Source organism: Pinus tabuliformis, chromosome X, assembly GCF_031772625.1.
Source record: "Pinus tabuliformis cultivar Carrire ecotype Pingquan chromosome X, CPIR1, whole genome shotgun sequence".
Taxonomy (NCBI): Eukaryota; Viridiplantae; Streptophyta; class Pinopsida; order Pinales; family Pinaceae; genus Pinus; species Pinus tabuliformis.
In genome coordinates, this window is record NC_142308.1 from 1,038,877,461 (window position 1) to 1,038,896,453 (window position 18,993).

The window sequence follows — 18,993 nt, forward strand, 5'->3', positions numbered from 1 at the left end:
CGAAGAAACTCCTTCCTCATCTATGCAACTTAGACAATTACAAATTCTTAGGCTTGAAGAGGAAAGGGAAAAATCCAAGACCACACATGCACATCATCAACAATTAGTCAAAGCCTCCTTTGATTCAAATTTTGTATCCTCAAAAAAATTCCAACTTGGAGACTTAGTATTAAAATGGGATAAATCCCATGAAGAGAAATGCAAGCATACCAAGTTCCAATGAATGTGGCTTGACCCATTCTAGATTTTTGAGTTAATAGACCCATCAACTTTTCTATTACAAGATTTAGCAGGTAAGAGATAATCTCTACCTGTTAATTGGCAAGTCCTAAAGAAATACTTTCCATAGAAGATGATCTCTTCTAGTCACTGTATATTATAGTGTTTAGTTAATTTTCCATTGAAAAAATAATGCAAGTTGAAAACATTTACTTTTGGTTTTACAAAGAATAAGTTTCTCTTGTTAATTTTGAATTTTCACTTGTATAACTAAAGATTTTATGAAAGTAATCTTCACATATGAAATGTATAGTTAAGTTTGATTGCTTTTAAGTTGACTGTCTTCCTCCTTAAATTATTTGATTTTGATGAAACTTAACTTTGAAAGAGAAACTACTCCTTTATATCAGTCTACTTAAGTATCTATACAAAGAAAAGCCTCTCACCAGGAAGGCATCTCTAAAAAACTCTACAACTGTCGTTCATAACCTCTTAAGGGGCCATTGATCCTCCCCACTTACTCAATTTTCATTTTTAGAGTGTAATTCTAAAATATACCTAAACTTAAGGGATAAGAGGTCTCATCAAGAGCCGGCTTATCACGATCATAAGATTATAACTGAACTGACATTACCAAAACTGCATACTAAAATAGGGTAATGGCTTATGATTATAATAATCAAAAGACAAGGGGTCTCATCACGAGCCATCTTGTTCAGTTAAGTTACGAATCAAGTGAATGGCATTGTCAATATTGTTCACCAAACCAAGACATTTTCCTTTAGGAAATACAGATGAAAAGCTGAAGCAACAAATGAATTACTCCAGGAAATAAAGAAAGCAATAAGTATACTTACGAACTTATCTTTAAAATTGCATTTTGATTTAAGTGGAATACTGGGTCATTGCTGGTTAAAAGGTAACCCTATCGAGGCAATGAACGTCCGCTGGCAGCATAGGCTCTACCTATGACAACAGAGTAAACCAAAAACCAATATGGGGAGAGACTCATGGCTTTATCTTTAAAAAAACAAGTAAAGGCTGATGTAGACCATGTTACTTTTTATAAGAAAAGAATAGTCAAAATAATGGTAGTTAGGAAAATGATTGTTTTATTACGAAAGCAATAATTCTTACCTTATATTCCATATAATCTATTTTATTTTCAAAACTATCTTTATTTTGGAAGTTGTAGAAATTTCAAAAAACTCTTAGAGATAACTAGTTCTTCCAAGTGAATCGCCAATTGTTGTGGTATTCAACAATCCCCCATTTAGTAATAATAGTATTTAACATTACAATAACTAAATGGGGACCCTTTAAAATTTTTATTCAGAAAACAAAACTTAGCATTTAGTCATTTCTTTTATTTTTTGAATAAATCAAAAAATAACAACCAAGATGTTTTTGGGAACTATTAAACCCCACTAAAGGATCTTTCTAAAAACCTCCAAAAGCAAACAAAGCGTTTAAAATAAGGGCTCCATGGTCTAAATTATCATAAAATCTGACAAAACCAGAAGTCCTTAAAACTTTTTTGGGCTTAAGTCTCGCATTGCATAACACGACCCATAAAGAGTTCTCTCTTAAATATGATATAGCAAGGTTTGTGAGTTGTGAAATTGTGATGGTGCTTTGGCTTTTATCGCATCACATTTTGGGTATTCAAGCAAACACTTTGCACTTACCATAAGCCGATATTGCGATATGCGACTTGCGCTTAGACCCACACTGTAGAGTATTAAAAGCAAATATTTCGAGTCCATCAAGTATATTGCCTAAGATGAGCCTAGTAAGTAACCATATGTGAAACAATCACTGGACAGCTCGCATCTCGCATCTCGTAGACACACAACAGGAGGTAAGAATGCTAAAAGCCACACCTTACGATATTGTGATATGTGATATTGATTCGCGAATCGCATAATTTCTATCATCGCAGTATAATGGCTCACTACCCTAAAAAAATTTCATCCCATTTTTCGACGCAAACATTTATGAGCAATAAAGCTAAGGGATAACGAATCATTAGTGTGCATTAGTGGGAAATAACTGCATTTATGTGTGACAAGTCATTTAGCTTGATACGATATCGCGTTACGTACGTTCAAAAAATGCTTCTTTCACCACCTTTAAAAGCTATCTGCATTATTTAATTTTTACATTCATCTTTGAGTGTCCGATAGCTTTTGTTCTTCATTTTAGGAAAAACCCGCAGAGCAGAGCATTGAGAAGAATGGGGAAGAAAGGCAAGGTTGTAGCCTCTGAGAAGACAGAGATGACTCCCCTGTTCACAGACACCACATGCAACAGAGAGGGAGGAACCTCTACATGGGAGACTATGTACAACATACTGGAGGAGGAACAACCGAGGATTATGGAAACAAATGTTACAGTTGATGGCCGAGATTCCTTAGACGCTTCCATGCTAGAGACGACTTGCTCATTTTTGCACCACATAACTGCTCAGCCGAAGATAATCCCTTATACCGATATGGTAAAATGGGTTATCGATGAAGTAGATATTTCAGACAGTTAATTCAGGATGAGAAGCCAAGCAACCATCGAATATTTTACCCTGGACAATTTACAGCTTATGTACCACCTACCAGAGCCACAAGTCATCTACAACAGGCAATTCGTAGAAAAGTTTGTTAAAGAGAATAGCGACCCAGTGGATTGCACCCGTGCCTGGTCGAATAATGAAGAGAAGATCAAGAAAGACAAAAATGGTATGTACACTACTGCATCTATTTGTCCCCCTTATAGTTTTGTTGCATCTATGTTATGTCGATTGTTTGGTAGACTTGATAGTACCAAGTTCTCCCCAGATTGGTTGTCGTTAATAGAAGCAGTCGTTAATGCAACTATCATTAATTGGGCCCAAATCTTGTCAGATAATTTAGCAAAAAAATTATTGAGTATAGAAGGAGAAGAAGCATTGCTTCGAGGGTTTACCCTCCATTTTTTATGAGTGCTAATGTTATGGACACTATTTGTTTTAGTTCAAAGTTCCCCATCATGGGATGGAAGTGGATTGTTTAGAATCCACTTCCCATTCATGTGTGCCACAAGGTCATGTGGGAATCCAATTTTCAACCACATTTGTTCAATATTTTCCATGGATTTATGCTCCGTATTTACAAGCGGTTGTATAATCGAGACGCCCCCAGATTTTCCCAAAAATTTGAAGTTGACATCCTCCCAGTGGCTAGATGGTTCAACGAGGAGACATTTACATATATCGGAGTTTTTGGTAGCATCGACTCCCCCCACATCCTCCCATACTATGTTCCAGATAAATTGATGGCTAGGGAGATACCCTATCAGACATGTAGTGAGGGAGGAATGAGCCATACATTGAAAGAGTCAAAGAAGGCCATTTGACATGCATTCCTTGTATAGTGCAGAGCATTTGCACTACACAACCTGGGACACACGTTAAAAGAAGCAAAGAACATGTTATCTCTGCAATTACCCAAATTCCCTGGACGATAGTATGACCCATTTGGAACAGTCAAGAATTTCACCACCATGGTGAAAATAAAAGTATTCACCAATGAGAAGGATGCTTTTTATTATATATTTTTGTAGGAAAAGCACCTTTTCGGAGGTGAAACACATGGGCCAACTACTTTTTGACCATGAAGATGTGGAAAAGTTTTACAGTTACAGAGAAAGAAGGCTCGCAATGGTCCCATTGGACCAATTGTTAATTGAACCAATAAGGGAGCCTACTCCCAGCATGACTATAGAAGGTGACTCCAAAGAAAACTCCAAATCTGATTTTAGAGCAGAGTCTCAAGAAAAATCTATCGGGGAATCATGACATTCATCACAGAATGAAAAAAGTAGGAGCATCGAGGATACGACCCAATCTACACAGAAGATAGTTGAACAAGCTTCAACTAGCAAGAAGGTTGAAATCCATACTACCTTTGCACAACCAATAAAACCCACAGTAATTGATTTAGAGGAAGAGTGGGATAATTTTAATAAAAGTCTTAATATAAAGGAACAGGTGCCAGAGCTACAAATGCTACAACACAAGACAACTCTGGAAATTACAATGGAAGAAACTGCAAATGACCCAGAAGTAGAGCATACCCCTGTTACCCCCACCTTCAAGATAATTATGAAAATTGAAGAAATACCCCCTCTGGATGTATTCTATAGCCCACAACATAAGGCTGTGGTGAAAAGGCAAAGAAAGAAAATAAAATTGGACTCTATAGCTGTTACTACCCCCGAAAACAAACTAATGGATGTTCTATGGAAGGACTCGCCAGTTGATCCATCCGCCAACTTAACTAGACTCTCGCAGTTTGCAGGTGCTTATGCTACAACGACCATAGACAAAGCAAAAAAAGTCCAAACGTTGCTTAGAGAAAAGGAAAATAAAATAACGTCGCTCGAGCAATAGTTACAGCAAGTCAAATCTGACCAGCAGGCAAACATACAATTGGCCAAGCTTCAACAGGAATTTGAAAAGATGTAAATAGAACATCGAATCAGCTTAGCCAAGAAGGAAGCATAGGTGCAGGAAATAACTGATCTTCATAAAGACGATCTAAAAATTGATCAATTTATCACCGAAGCACTCACACTTAATTCCCAGTTGACACATCAGAAAGAATTACTATGCTAGAAGATTTCACACTGGAAATCTTATTGCGAAACAAGTGATAAACTGACAAGTCAAGTCATAGAAATGTGACTTGAATATGATGAGATCTTTAAAAAGGTCTCTGATCACATCGCCTGGCAAAATACAGAGGAGGGGAGAAAATCCGACCTGCCCAAACTAGAAGAATCACATAAGGAAATTATGTTTGCAAGCTAGGATTCTCGGCTAAAAGAAGTAGAAAAGGCAATAGAAGACGCGACAACAGCAGCAAACATTATCATAGAAAATGTAAATCAAAATTTTCATGGTGCCAATCTAGTAGAAAATTCCATTCCAGGGTTCCTTCCAAATTCAAAACAACTCGAAAAACAATGGAAACAGGCAGCGGAAGACAAAGTAGAAGTGATAAGGAAAATGACTAGGCTAGACTGGGAGGCATATTGGCAACATTTGGTCAAGCCTCACAGCCAATGGATGACCCTGCGATGCCTAACCACCTTTGTCGAGAAAATGGTGCCAACACTAACTGATGTCGTATTCGATGGACAGTTGAAAGCTGAAGTCGGCCAGCCTACACAACTGAAGCCTATGGTGGATATCTGCGATCTGAAGGATTGAATGCAACATAGTTAGTCACCTTGTTTACTTTAATTTTGATTTTATTTTTGCATAAATTGAGGCAGGTCATTTAAACCTCCTCAACTATTTTTGTAATAATCTATTTTTAGCATTATAGTTTTAGTATTTAAACCCCTCTCATGCATTTAGAGAGGGGTCCATAAATTTTATCAAATACCTTTTTCAGAACATGCACTTATGTCCCTTTGAGGATGTTCTGGCGGAATTAATGGAACAAGATTTATTTTCTACTTGATTTAACATCTTCTACAAAAATCGCACTTCTGTACTCTTAGATGATGTTGGGTGACTTGAAAGTAGATCAATATTGCTGGAGCATATGAGTAGGACGTATTATAAATGGTACTTTTATCTCTTAATTCTTTTTACTTATGGGTCAAGCAATAACTTATCTTCAAGTTGTTTATGTATGAAAGTTTGAATTGTTGATTACCATTATTTCACTTTTGTATGATGATGATCTTTAGTTTATGTTGAGTACATGAATTATTTTTATGTGATATATCTCTCACAATTGTTTCGGATAACTTTTTATACGAAATGATTATTGTTAAATGGATTCTCTTCTCATCGCAATTGAATAATAATTATATTCAATTGATTTTAGACATTATTGTAGATCGCATATATCACGTTACTCCCGGGATAGTTATAGTTAAATAATGTTTAAGATTAGGATAAACTGCACATGATTGTTAGTTTAAATTAGATTAGTTTTAGGATAAGCATTATTCTAAATCTCAAACATCACCCCATTTGCACAATCATAAAAATAGATTGGGAAACTGGTCCCATCATCCCCAGTCAGAGCCACTACTCCAAATGGAAAAGGAGTTGTCAACCAAGGTCCGGACCGGGTGGTTATCCCCCATTGTTGAGGCAACAATTTTCGAGCCTTCAACATTTTTGGCACTAGAAGGAGGGCCTGACTGTGAATGGAAAGTAAATCTAAATCTACAGGCCATTCTAAGAGTAAAACTCCCTCACCATCACCTCCAACTTCTCGTTCGCATTCTAAATCTCCTAATCCCAAGCGAGAAGTTGCAAAGAAAAATACACAACCCACTGCTGAAATCCTAAACAAGCCAGACAGTTCTTCTTCCGAACCCTCTGAAGTACAATATTTGATTCATAAATTGCAGGGGATTTCAGTATCTCAAGAAGAATCTGAGTTATCCCAAGGCAATATCACTTCTCAATTTACCCCATCTCAACGACTAACTAGAGCATAGAGTGAAAAACTTGGAATCCCACCATTTGAATTCCCTCTACCAAGTCATAAGAAAGCTAAGAAAACATCATCAGAATCTCACAACGAGGTTCTTTCATCATCTATGTCCATTCCATCTATAACATCACAAGGTCACACATTTGCCTCCCAACTCCAGATCATGATTCACACGGGTACAGGAGCTACACCTTCCTCTACCCAATCACCTTCAACCACTGCTACACCCTCTTCTGCTCACATCCCAACAATGGAACATAATCCTCCCAGGCCATGGACCAACCCAGGAGTTGTTAGAATGGCTAGACCTTTATCCCAATTGCCAACACATCCAGAGAAATGGTTACCTAAATTCAATCCTGATAATGGCTTGCTAGCTGAAGAACATATAAATAATTTCATGTTGTCCATTAATTTGAATGGAGTAGCATAAAAAGATGCAGTCGTAAGATTATTCCCATATACTCTACAAGGAGCAACAGGATCATGGTACTTTTCATTACCATCGGGCTCTATTAATAGCTGGGATGCTTTTCAAGAGAAAATTTTAACTAAATTTGGAGATGATAGATCTACAACAACTATGATAAATGATCTCTCCAATTTGAAAGTTGAACCTAAAGAATCCATTAAGGACTTCAACTCTCACTTCAATAAGTTATTAAATAAGATACCTATGGTATCCAAGCCTAGCGATGAGGTCCAAAATGAATGGTACATTTCTTCTCTACCTTCAAACACAACCATCTTTGTTGATAGAGCTGCCAAACCAATGTTAGTAGAAAATATGAAAGAGGCAATAGTTGTGGAAAAACGCATTCTAGCCGTAGAAAAGAAAAACGCATTAGAAGAAAGAAAATCTAAGAAAGTAACTTTTAGAGATGATTCCAGGAAGAAACCACCAAAGGATCCTTTTGATATGGAAGGATTACAAAAAGTCCTCAAGACTATGTCTAATGAAATGGTTGACATAAAAAAACAAGTAGCAGAAACTTCCTCCAAAAAACCTTTTAGACCATTTAAAAGGAATTCCCCAACTGATCCTAAACCTCTGAATGCTATATCAAATGTTGAATCAGATGGAGATGAGGAAGAGGTTTCAAATGAAGAACAAACAGATGATGAAGAAGTAGCGGAATTACAAGGGATGTGGGATTTTATCCTTCCCAATGAGGAAAATCAAGAAGCACTACCTGTTGCTACTAGAAGAAAAAATCATCTTGACCCACCCCAATCAAATTCAAAACAGAAAACTTCCATGCCACCTCCCAGAGATAAAGTCGTAGGAATTAAATCTTCACCGAAATCCACTGAAGCAAACCCTACCAAATTAGATTCTTCACCTTCATCTAAAACTCTGATAGTTTCTGACGAAATGGAATACAATATTATTGATGATATGAAGAAAACTAGGGCAAACATCACCTTTCATGAGCTTAGTAAATTAAAACATCAGCAGAAGCTACTTCTGAAAGAACTCAAAGCAGTACCCACTACATCGCTTCCTGCCGCAGTAATATCATAGGCTGCTCAAGAAATGGGAAGACCCCCTAGCACTTCTTCAAGCAAAATTGATCCAACCGACATCGCTCTAATAGGTGGAAGATCTAAATCCCATACTCCACCATTTCTCCTTACTTTTGAAGTCTTTAATAAGAAATTACATAACTGTTTAGTTGATTCTGTTGCTTCATCTAACATTTTTCCTAGAACAGTCTGCGCTAAGTTAAATGTTCAGCCTCAAAAATCTGCAACGCAAATAGTACAATTAGATCAGTCTCAAGTCGAAGTTGTTGGGGAACTTAATCAAGTAACCATTAGACTTTCACCAAACCCAAAATTTTTTCAAATCATTGATATACTTGTAGCTGATATTCTTGAATTCTATGGCTTAATCCTTAGTAGGGACTGGTCAGAAAAACTTCATGGTTACTTCGCAACTGACTGGTCTCACATGTGGCTTCCCTATAATGGCAAGCCAAATCAAATAAGGGTTGACCGAGAGAAACATCAAAAGTATATAGTAATAGAGCTGGAAGGAGAAAATGAGACGGTAACATATAGCAACAATATAATTGGAAACTATTCTGTTAAGTCATTCCTAGGGAATTTCAATGCTTATACTTCACCATTCTTAGAAAACTCTGTTGTATCTCAATTCGAAAATTATTCCCAAACGGACACTTCTAAATGTGTGAATTTTGTAGATAAACTTGTAAATAAATCTTTATTTTGGAATTATTTTTGATGGATCTTGATCCAATGATGGAGCATGGGTAGGATGCATATTAGTTAGCCCAAAGGGAGAAAATACTATGTTAGCATGAAAAATTTAATTTGATTGCACAAACAACACTGCTGAATATGAAGTGTTGGTTCAAGGTTTGTACAAAGTAATTGTTCTTAATATCAAATACCTCCAAGCGTTTGGAGATTCTAAAATTTTCATTAGGCAAGTAAGAAATACTATATACTGTTTGTCGGGACATTTGAAACATTATCAATCATTAGTCCAAGACCTGAACTCACATTTTACAGCGTTTAATATTTTTCCTATTCCAAGACTCCAAAATGCTAGTTCCAATCTCCTAGCTGGCTTCCAAGCTTATTCCACCAGAAGATTACAACCAGATCGATTTTCCATTGAATTATTTTTTAGGCCTTCTATTCCCGATAATATCACCAATTGGAGAGTCTTTAATAAGGATCTGAATATCATAAGATTCCTTACTTCGGAAGGCTCTTATGATGACTAGATAGTCGATGAAGACCAGCATGATGACCAACTGAAACAAGAAACCACCAACAATGTTATACCAAAATTTGTAGTTAAGTTGGATGATTTATATGACATCAAAGATAGGTTTAAACAATCTACTAATTCAAAACTTCAGAGTTCAACTTTGAGGTATGAATTGATTAATCTTGGAACTGACACAAAACCACAAAACATTAATCTAGGTCTCAGACTTACATCAGAAGAGAAATTAGCTTTTATATGTCTGTTGAAACAATATAAGAATGTATTTTCTTGGAATTATGACGATATTAAAACCTATGACACTTCTATTATTCAACAGATTATTCCCTTGAATTCTTATGAAAAACCTATTCAACAGAAATTGAGGAAAATTCATCCTAATTTGGAAAGCCAGATTAAGTCTGAGTTAAATAAACTGCTGAAAGCCAAGATTATTTTTCCTGTTAGGCATTCTAGGTGGGTCTCCAATCTCGTCCCAGTTATAAAGAAGAACGGTGATATTCCGATTTGTATATACTTTCACAATCTCAACAAAGCTTACCAAAAGGACAATTTTCCATTACCTCCTATGGAACAGATATTGCAATCAGTTGTAGGCTCAAAATTAATGTCCTTTCTAGATGGCTTCTCAGGTTACAATCAAGTCTTAGTCCATCTAGATGATTAGCTAAAAACTACATTCATAACAAAATGGGGCACTTATACCTATCAAAAGATGCCATTTGGAGTAATCAATGCTGGTGCCACTTTCCAAAGAGCCATAGACATTGCCTTCAAAGGTTTAGTAAACAGGTCAGTGGTAATCTACTTAGATGATATAACTGTGTATTCCAAAACCGTAGTAATCATCTAAGAGATCTTAAACAAATCTTTCAACGTTGTCAAAGGTATGGAATTTATCTTAACCCCAAGAAGCCTTTTTTTACGTTAAGTGAAGGAAAGTCCTTAGATTTATTGTGTCCAAAACAAGAATTCATATTGACCGAGACAGAATTAGAGAAATTTCTGAAATACATTTACCCCATAACAAGAAACCAATGCAATATTTCCTTCATCAAATAAATTTTGTCAAAACATTTGTCCCTGACTTCACAAGAATTGTATTACCCCTTCAAGCCATGATAAAGAAAAATTCTCTATTTAAATGGGGTCATTTGGAACATGAAGCTTTTAACTTGATAAAACAAGCAATCATAAACGCCCCATCTTTAGCAACGCCAAATTTTTCCAATCATTTCATTTTGTACACTTTCGCTTCTGAGAAATCATATGCAACCATATTGACACAAGTAAATCAAGAAAAAGTTGAAGCCCCGATCTCTTTCTTTAGCTCAAATTTATAGGGAGTTGAATTGAACTACTCAGATGTTGAAAAACAAGCTTACACTGTTTTCAAATCAATAAAACACTTCAAACCTTTTCTTCTCAAAACTCACACCAAGGTGATAGTACCATTCCCAACAGTAAGAAATCTTCTAATACAAATGGATTTGGGTGAAAAGAGAGCACATTGGGTTACAGCTTTGCAAGAATATGACATTGAAATCAAACCAGCAAACATTGTAAAAGGTCAAGGTTTTTGCAGGATGTTGGTAGGAGCATCAAATATATCAGAATTACAACATTCAGGTGACGAGGTACAAGTCTATGAGGTAAGCCTTAATGACACTGAATCAAGATATGTTGATATTATATTCTACTTAAAAAATGGATATGCCCCTCCACAGTTGAATTACATAAAGAAAAGAGCCTTGAGATTGAAATCTAAACAGTATCAAATTGTCAATGATGTGTTGTTTAGAATTAATTATGATTCTATTTTGCTTAGATGTCTTGAAAAATCTGAAGCAGAAAAAGTATTGCAGGAACTTCACAATGGACAAACCGGCAGGGACTTTGGAGGAGATGCTAAAACGCATAAACTCCTGCGTGTTGGCTACTACTGGCCAAATCTATTCAAAGATGCACACAGTTATGTAAGGAAATATAAGATTTGTCAGACAAATGCCAGAAGACAGAAGAAACCAGCATTACTATTACAGCCAGTCAACATTAATCAACCATTCGAACAGTGGGGATTGGACATAATAGGTGAGATCGTTCCTCATTCTTCTAAGCAACATAAATATATCCTTACAGCCACCGATTATTTCACCAAATGGGTAGAAGCAATTCCACTCAAGGTAGCCAACTCCGAGAACATTATTGAATTTATAGATCAATTTATCATCACTAGGTTTGGCTTACCTTCTGCCTTAATGTTTGATAATGCATTTTATTTTTCAGGCAATACTATGATAGAGTTTGCTCTTAAAAGAGGATTTAAACTTAAATATTCTGCTAATTATTATCTGCAAGGAACTGGGTTAGCCGAATCCACAAATAATAACCTTATCAGGATTATTAAACGAACTGTTGATCAAATTAAAAAGAACTGGCATAAATCTTTAGTGTTTGCTCTATGGGCAGATTGAATAACTCAAAAAACATCCATTGGCACTTCTCCTTTTAATTTGGTTTATGGGAAAAAATTTGTCTTACCAACAAACGTAGATATTCCCTCATTTTCCTTAGTTCAATTCATCGAAGAAACTCCTTCCTCATCTATGCAACTTAGACAATTACAAATTCTTAGGCTTGAACAAGAAAGGGAAAAAGTCAAGACCACACATGCACATCATCAACAATTAGTCAAAACCTCCTTTGACTCAAATTTTGTATTTTCAAAAAATTTCCAACTCGGAGACAGTATGAAAATGGGATAAAGCCCATGAAGGGAAAGGCAAGCATACCAATTTCCAATGAATGTGGCTTGGCCCATTCTAGGTTGTCGATTTAATAGGCCCATCAACTTTTCTGTTACAAGATTTAGCAAGTAAGAGAGAATCTCTACTTGTTAATGGGCAAGTCCTAAAGAAATACTTTCCATAGAAGATGATCTCTTCTGTTCACTATATATTATAGTGTTTAGTTTTTTTTTTTTTTGAAAAAATAATACAAGTTGAAAACATTTACTTTTGGTTTTACAAAGAATAAGTTTCTCTTCTTAATTTTGACTTTTCGCTTGTATAAGTAAAGATTTTTATGAAAGTAATCTTCACATATGAAATGTATAGTTAAGTTTGATTGCTTTTAAATTGACTATCTTCCTCCTTAAATTATCTGATTTTGATGAAACTTAACTTTGAAAGAGAAACTACTCCTTTATATCAGTCTAGAAAAGTATCTATACAAAGAAAAGTCTCTCTCCAGGAAGGCATCTCTAAAAAACTCTACAATTGTTGTCCAAAACCTCTTAAGGGGCCAATGATCCTCCCCACTTATTCAGTTTTCATTTTTAGAGTGTAATTCTAAAATATACCTAAACTTAAGGGATAAGAGGTCTCATCAAGAGCCGACTTACCATGATCATAAGATTATAACTGAATTGACATTACCAAAACTTCATACCAAAACATGGTAATGGCTTATGATTATAATAATCAAAAGACAAGGGGTCTCATCACAAGCCAGCTTGTTCAGTTAAGTTACAAATCAAGTGAATGGCATTGTCAATATTGGTCACCAAACCAAGACATTGTCCTTTAGGAAATACAAATGAAAAGATGAAGCAACAAATGAATTACTCTAGGAAATAAAGAAAGCAATAAGTATACTTACAAACTTATCTTTAAAATTGCATTCTGATTTAAGTGGAATACTGGGTCATTGCTGGTTAAAAGGTAACCCTGTCGAGGCTATGAATGCCTGCTGGCAGCAGAGGCTCTACCTACGACAACGGAGTAAACCAAAAACCAATATGGGGAGAGACTCATGGCTTTATCTTTAAAAAACCAAGTAAAGACTGATGTAGACAATGTTACTTTTTATAAGAAAAGAATAGTCAAAAGAATGGTAGTTAGGCAGATGATTGTTTTATTACGAAAGCAATAATTCTTACCTTATATTCCATATAATCTGTTTTATTTTCAAAACTATCTTTATTTTGGAAGTTTTAGAAATTTCAAAAAACTCTCAGAGATAACTGGTTCTTCCAAGTGAATCGCCAATTGTTGTGGTATTCAACAACCCCCCATTTAGTAATAATAGTAGTTAACATTACATTAACTAAATGGGGACCCTTTAAAATTTTTATTAAAAAACAAAACTTAGCATTTAGTCATTTCTTTTATTTTTTGAATAAATCAAAAAATAACAATCAAGACCTTTTTGGGAACTACTAAAAACCCACTAAAGGAACTTTCTAAAAAACCTCCAAAATCAAGCAAAGCATTTAAAATAAGGGCTCCATGGTCTAAATTATCATAAAATCCGACAAAACTGGAAGTCCTTAAAAAAAAATTAGGCTTAAGTCTTGCATCGCATAACACAACCCATAAAGAGTTCTCTCTTAAATACGATATAGCAAGGCTTGTGGTTGCGAAATTGCGATGGCACTTTGGCTTTTATCTCATTGCATTTCGGGTATTCAAGAAAGCACTTTGCACTTACAATAAGCCGATATTGCGATATGCGATTTGTGCCCAGACCCACACCGTAGAGTATTAAAAGTAAATATTTTGAGTCTATCAAGTCTATTTCCTAAGATGAGCCTAGCAAGTAACCATACCTGAAACAACTAATGGACAGCTCCATCTCACATCTCATAGACACACAATAGGAGGTAAGAATGATAAAAGGAACACCTTGAGATATTGTGATCTGCGATATTGCTTCACAAATCGCACAATCGCTATTATCGTAGTATAATGGCTTGCTACCTTAAAAAAATTTCATCCCTTTTTTTGACGCAAACATTTATGAGCAATAAAGCTAAGGGATAATGAATTATAAGTGGGCATAGTGGGAAATAACTGCATTTATGTGTGAAAATCCATTTATATTGATACAATATCTTGTTACGTGTGTTCAAATAATGCTTCTTTCACCACCATTACAAGCTATCTGCATTATTTCATTTTTACGTTCATCTTTGAGTGTCCGATAGCTTTTGTTCTTCATTTCAGGAAAAACCTGCAGAGTAGAGCATTGAGAAGAATGGGGAAGAAAGGAAAGGTTGTAGCCTCTGAGAAGACAGATATGACTCCCTTGTTCACAGACACCACATGCAGCAGAGAGGGAGGAACCTCTACATGGGAGACTATGTACAACATAGTGGAGGAGGAACAACCGAGGATTATGGAAACAAATGTTACATTTGACGATCGATATTCCTCAAACACTTCCATGCTAGAGATGGCATGCTCGTTTTTGCACTGCATAGCTGCTCGGACGAAGATAATCCCTTATACCAATATGGTAAAGCAAATATTTCAGGCAGACAATTCAGGACGAGAAGCCAAGGGGCCATTGAATCTTTTACCCCAGACAATTTATGGCTTATGTACCACCTACCAGAGCCACATGTCATCTACAATAGGAAATTCGTAGAAAATTTTGTTAAAGAGAACAACGACCTAGTAGATTTCACCTGTTCCTGGTTGAATATTGAAGATAATATCAAGAAAGACAAAAATGTTGTGTACACTACTACATCTATTTATCCCCCTTATAGTTTTGTTGTGGCTATGTTATGTTGACAGTTTGGTAGACCTGATAGTACCAAGTTCTCCCCTGATTGGTTGTCAATAATAGAAGCAGAAGTTAACACAACTATCATCAATTGGGCCCAAATCTTGTCAGATAATTTAGCAAAAACAATTATCAAGTATAGAAGGAGAAGAAGCATTGCTTCGAGGGTTTACCCTCCATTTTTTATGAGCACCTATGTTATGGACGCTATTTGTTTTAGTTCAAAGTTCCCCATCATGGGATGGAAATGGATTGTTTAGAATCCACTTCCCATTCACGTGTACCACAAGGTCATGTGGGAATCCAATTTTCAACCACATTTTTTTAACATTTTCCATGGAGTTATGCTCCCTATTTACAAGCGGCTGTATAATTGAGACGCCCCCAGATTTTCCCAAAAAGCTGAAAAGCTGAAGTTGAAATCCTCCCAATGGTCAGATGGTTCGGGGAGGAGACATTTACATATATCAAGGTTTTTGGCAGCATCACCTCCCCCCACATCCTCCCATACTATGTTCCAGATAAATTGATGGCTAGGGAGATAGCCTATTAGACATGTAGTGAGGGAGGAATGAGCCATACATTGAAAGAGTCAAAGAAGGCCATTTGGCATGCATTCCCTATACAGTGTAGAGAATTTGCACTACACAACCTGGGACATGCATTAAAAGAAGCAGAGAACATGTTATCTCTGCAATTACCCAAATTCCCTGCACGACAGTATGACCCGTTTGGAACAGTCAAGAATTTCACCACCATGGTGAAAATAAAAGTATTCACCAATGAGGAGGATGCTTTTGATGATATATTTTTGCAGAAAAACACCTTTTTAGAGGTGAAACACATGGCCCAACTACTTTTCGACCATGAAGATCTGGAAAAGTCTTACAATTACAGAGAAAGAAGGCTCGGAATGGTCCCATTGGACCAATTATTAATTGAACCAATAAGGGAGCCTACTCCCAGTGTGACTATAGAAGGTGACTCCAAAGAAAACTCCAAATCTGATTCTGGAGTAGAGTCTCAAGAAAAATCTATCGGGGAATCGTGACATTCATCACAGAACGGCAAAAGTAGGAGCATCGAGGATACAACCCAATCTACACAGAAGATAGCTGAACAAGCTTTAGCTAGCAAGCAGGTTGAAATCCCTACTACCTCTGTACAACCAATAAAACCCACGGTAATTGATTTAGAGGAAGAGTGGGATAATTTTAATAAAAGTCTTAATATAGAGGAACAGGTGCCAGAGCTACAAATGCTACAACACAAGACAACTCTGGAAATTACAGTGGAAGAAACTGCAAATGAACCAAAAGTAGAGCATACCCCTGTTACCCCCACCTCCGAGATAATTTTGAAAATTGAAGAAATACCCCCTCTGGATGTATTCTATAGCCCACAACATAAGGCCGTGGTGAAAAGGAAAAGAAAGAAAAGAAAATTGGACTCTATAGTTGTTACTACCCCTGAAAACGAACTAATGGATGTTCTATGGAAGGACTTGCCAGTTGATCCATCCACCAACTTAACTAGACTCTCACAGTTTGCAGGCACTTATGCTACAATGACCATAGACAAAGCAATAGAAGTCCAAATGTTGCTTAGAGAAAAGGAAAATAAAATAACATCGCTCGAGCAACAGTTATAGCAAGTCAAATCTGATCAACAGGCATAGATACATTTGGCCAAGCTTCAACAAGAATTTGAAAAGATGCAAATAGAACATTGAATCAGCTTAGCCGAGAAGGAAGCATAGGTGCAGGCGATAACTGATCTTCATAAAGAAAATCCAAAAATTGATCAATTTATCATCGAAGCACTCGCACTTAATTCCTAGTTGACACATCAGAAAGAATTTTTGTGCCATAAGATTTCACACTGGAAATATTATTGTGAAACAAGTGATACACTAACAAGTCAAGTCATAGAAATGCGACTTGAATATGATGAAATCTTTAAAAAGGTCTCTGATCACATCAGCTGGCAAAATACAGAGGAGGGGAGAATATCTGACCTGCCAAAACTAGAAGAATCACATAAAGAAATTCTATTTGCAAGCTGGGATTCTTGGCTAAAAGAAGCAGAAAAGGCAATAATGGATGTGGCGGCAGCAACAAACATTATCATAGTAATATAAATGAGAATTTGCATGGTGCCAATCTAGTAGCAGAGTCCATTCTAGGGTTCCTTCTAGATGCAAAACAACTTAAACAACAATGGAAACAGGCAGTGGAAGACAAAGAGGAAGTGATAAGGCAAATACCCAGGCTAGACTGGGAGGCATATTGGCAACATTTGATCAAGCCTCATAACCAGTGGGGTTAGAAAGTAGACAGGATAGGCTTTCCAACAAGTGCACTTGGGCACATTTGGTACACCTGAAAGTGCCCCAAAACAGGCCCCAAAGTAGCGCGACGCACAGAGAAAATGGCGCGGCGCACAGAGGAAAAATTGCCAATTTTCTTCCGTTTCACGAAATTTTGGTTCGCGACTTCTCCAAGTGGGCTCAGTCATCTACACTTCGATTTTTTGGCACCAAAGGCGGAATTTAAAGAGTTTTTTCTCCAAATTGGCTTCTATCCAAGTGGCGAAGGAAGGCAAACGGTCACCCAATGCCAAATGTCATGTTTGCAGCGCTGCACCTGTAGCTGATGGTTGGCTCTCCATCTCCATTTTGTAATGATTCGAGTAACTTCCCAACCCTTGGGCATTCTATCTATTCCTCAGACATTCTATATATTGTATGCAAGTTATTTGCAAAGGGTTGGTTGGCTGGTAACTTCTGGGAGACTGTGGGAAAGAAACTCTGTTTCTTCACTGTGTATATTTTGACAGAGAATTAATGAAAGGCAGTGGCTCTGTTTCATGAGATTCTTGTGGTTGTGAGTGTAGCAAATGTATTTCTTATGTGTTCATATGTATTTTAGTTATGTTTCATAATTAATTTCATGCTCATTTCCAATGAAATTTTCTGAGTGAGATTAGGTAGAATCCAATTTTTATTGCTCTGCCTGTGGGAAAAATTCATGTTTCTGTGTTATTTCTTTTGTTGAAAAGGATTCATGTCACTATGCCCTTTTCACTTTCTTCAACAATCTATTCATGCCGTGATACCTCCAACTAAATTGTTACATTTTCTGCCTACCTTGCCTCACAGAATAATCTGTGCCTATATATTCAATTCTCTGTTCTTTGCTAAGCGCCAGTTCCATAACATCCCAGAAGCATCGGTCATTTCATAAAATTGTTTTCCAGAATCCCTTTTCACTTACTAGCCTAAGGTAAATATTGCATTGCAAGTCATCTCAGACCATTTTTGATCATCTTTTCACTGAGCGTGACTCAGAGAGATCCCTCTCTTGCTCTGGTAGGGCTAGCTACCAAACTGAGCGTGGTTTGTGGTTACCCTAATTTTTTCCTTCCTTAAGCCTGAGGCATATTTAGGTGATAACACCATCCACGATCCCACCATATACATTCCTGACCGATCTATGATTCTTAATCGGTGGAAAACCAATGGTGAGGATTCAATATCAGGGCCCACCAGAATCAATGACTATCCAATAGGAATTTGGTCCAACAACAAAGGTAACTTGCAGGGCCCTCCCAAGTCGACAGTTTGGACTTATCTGATCTGGCATTCCTAATTCCATCAAAATCCATATTTACATGATTTTTAAGTTGGATTTGTGGCGATCGGACCCCAACATGTTTGACCTTTAATGGCCTCCCACTGTTTGATGGGATCCCAATTCTTCTTTCAACACAGTTCAACCTCGTCTCCCTTGCATTGTTTTGTTATGCTTTTGTAGCATAATTACTCCCTGCATTTGTAGCTTTAGGCCCATATCTATTGTTGAATACTTTAGTATCCAAGGGCATGGGATTCCAATGCTTCTTATTCCTTTTAGATGTATATTTTAGTATGGGTTCTTTCCATCCCCA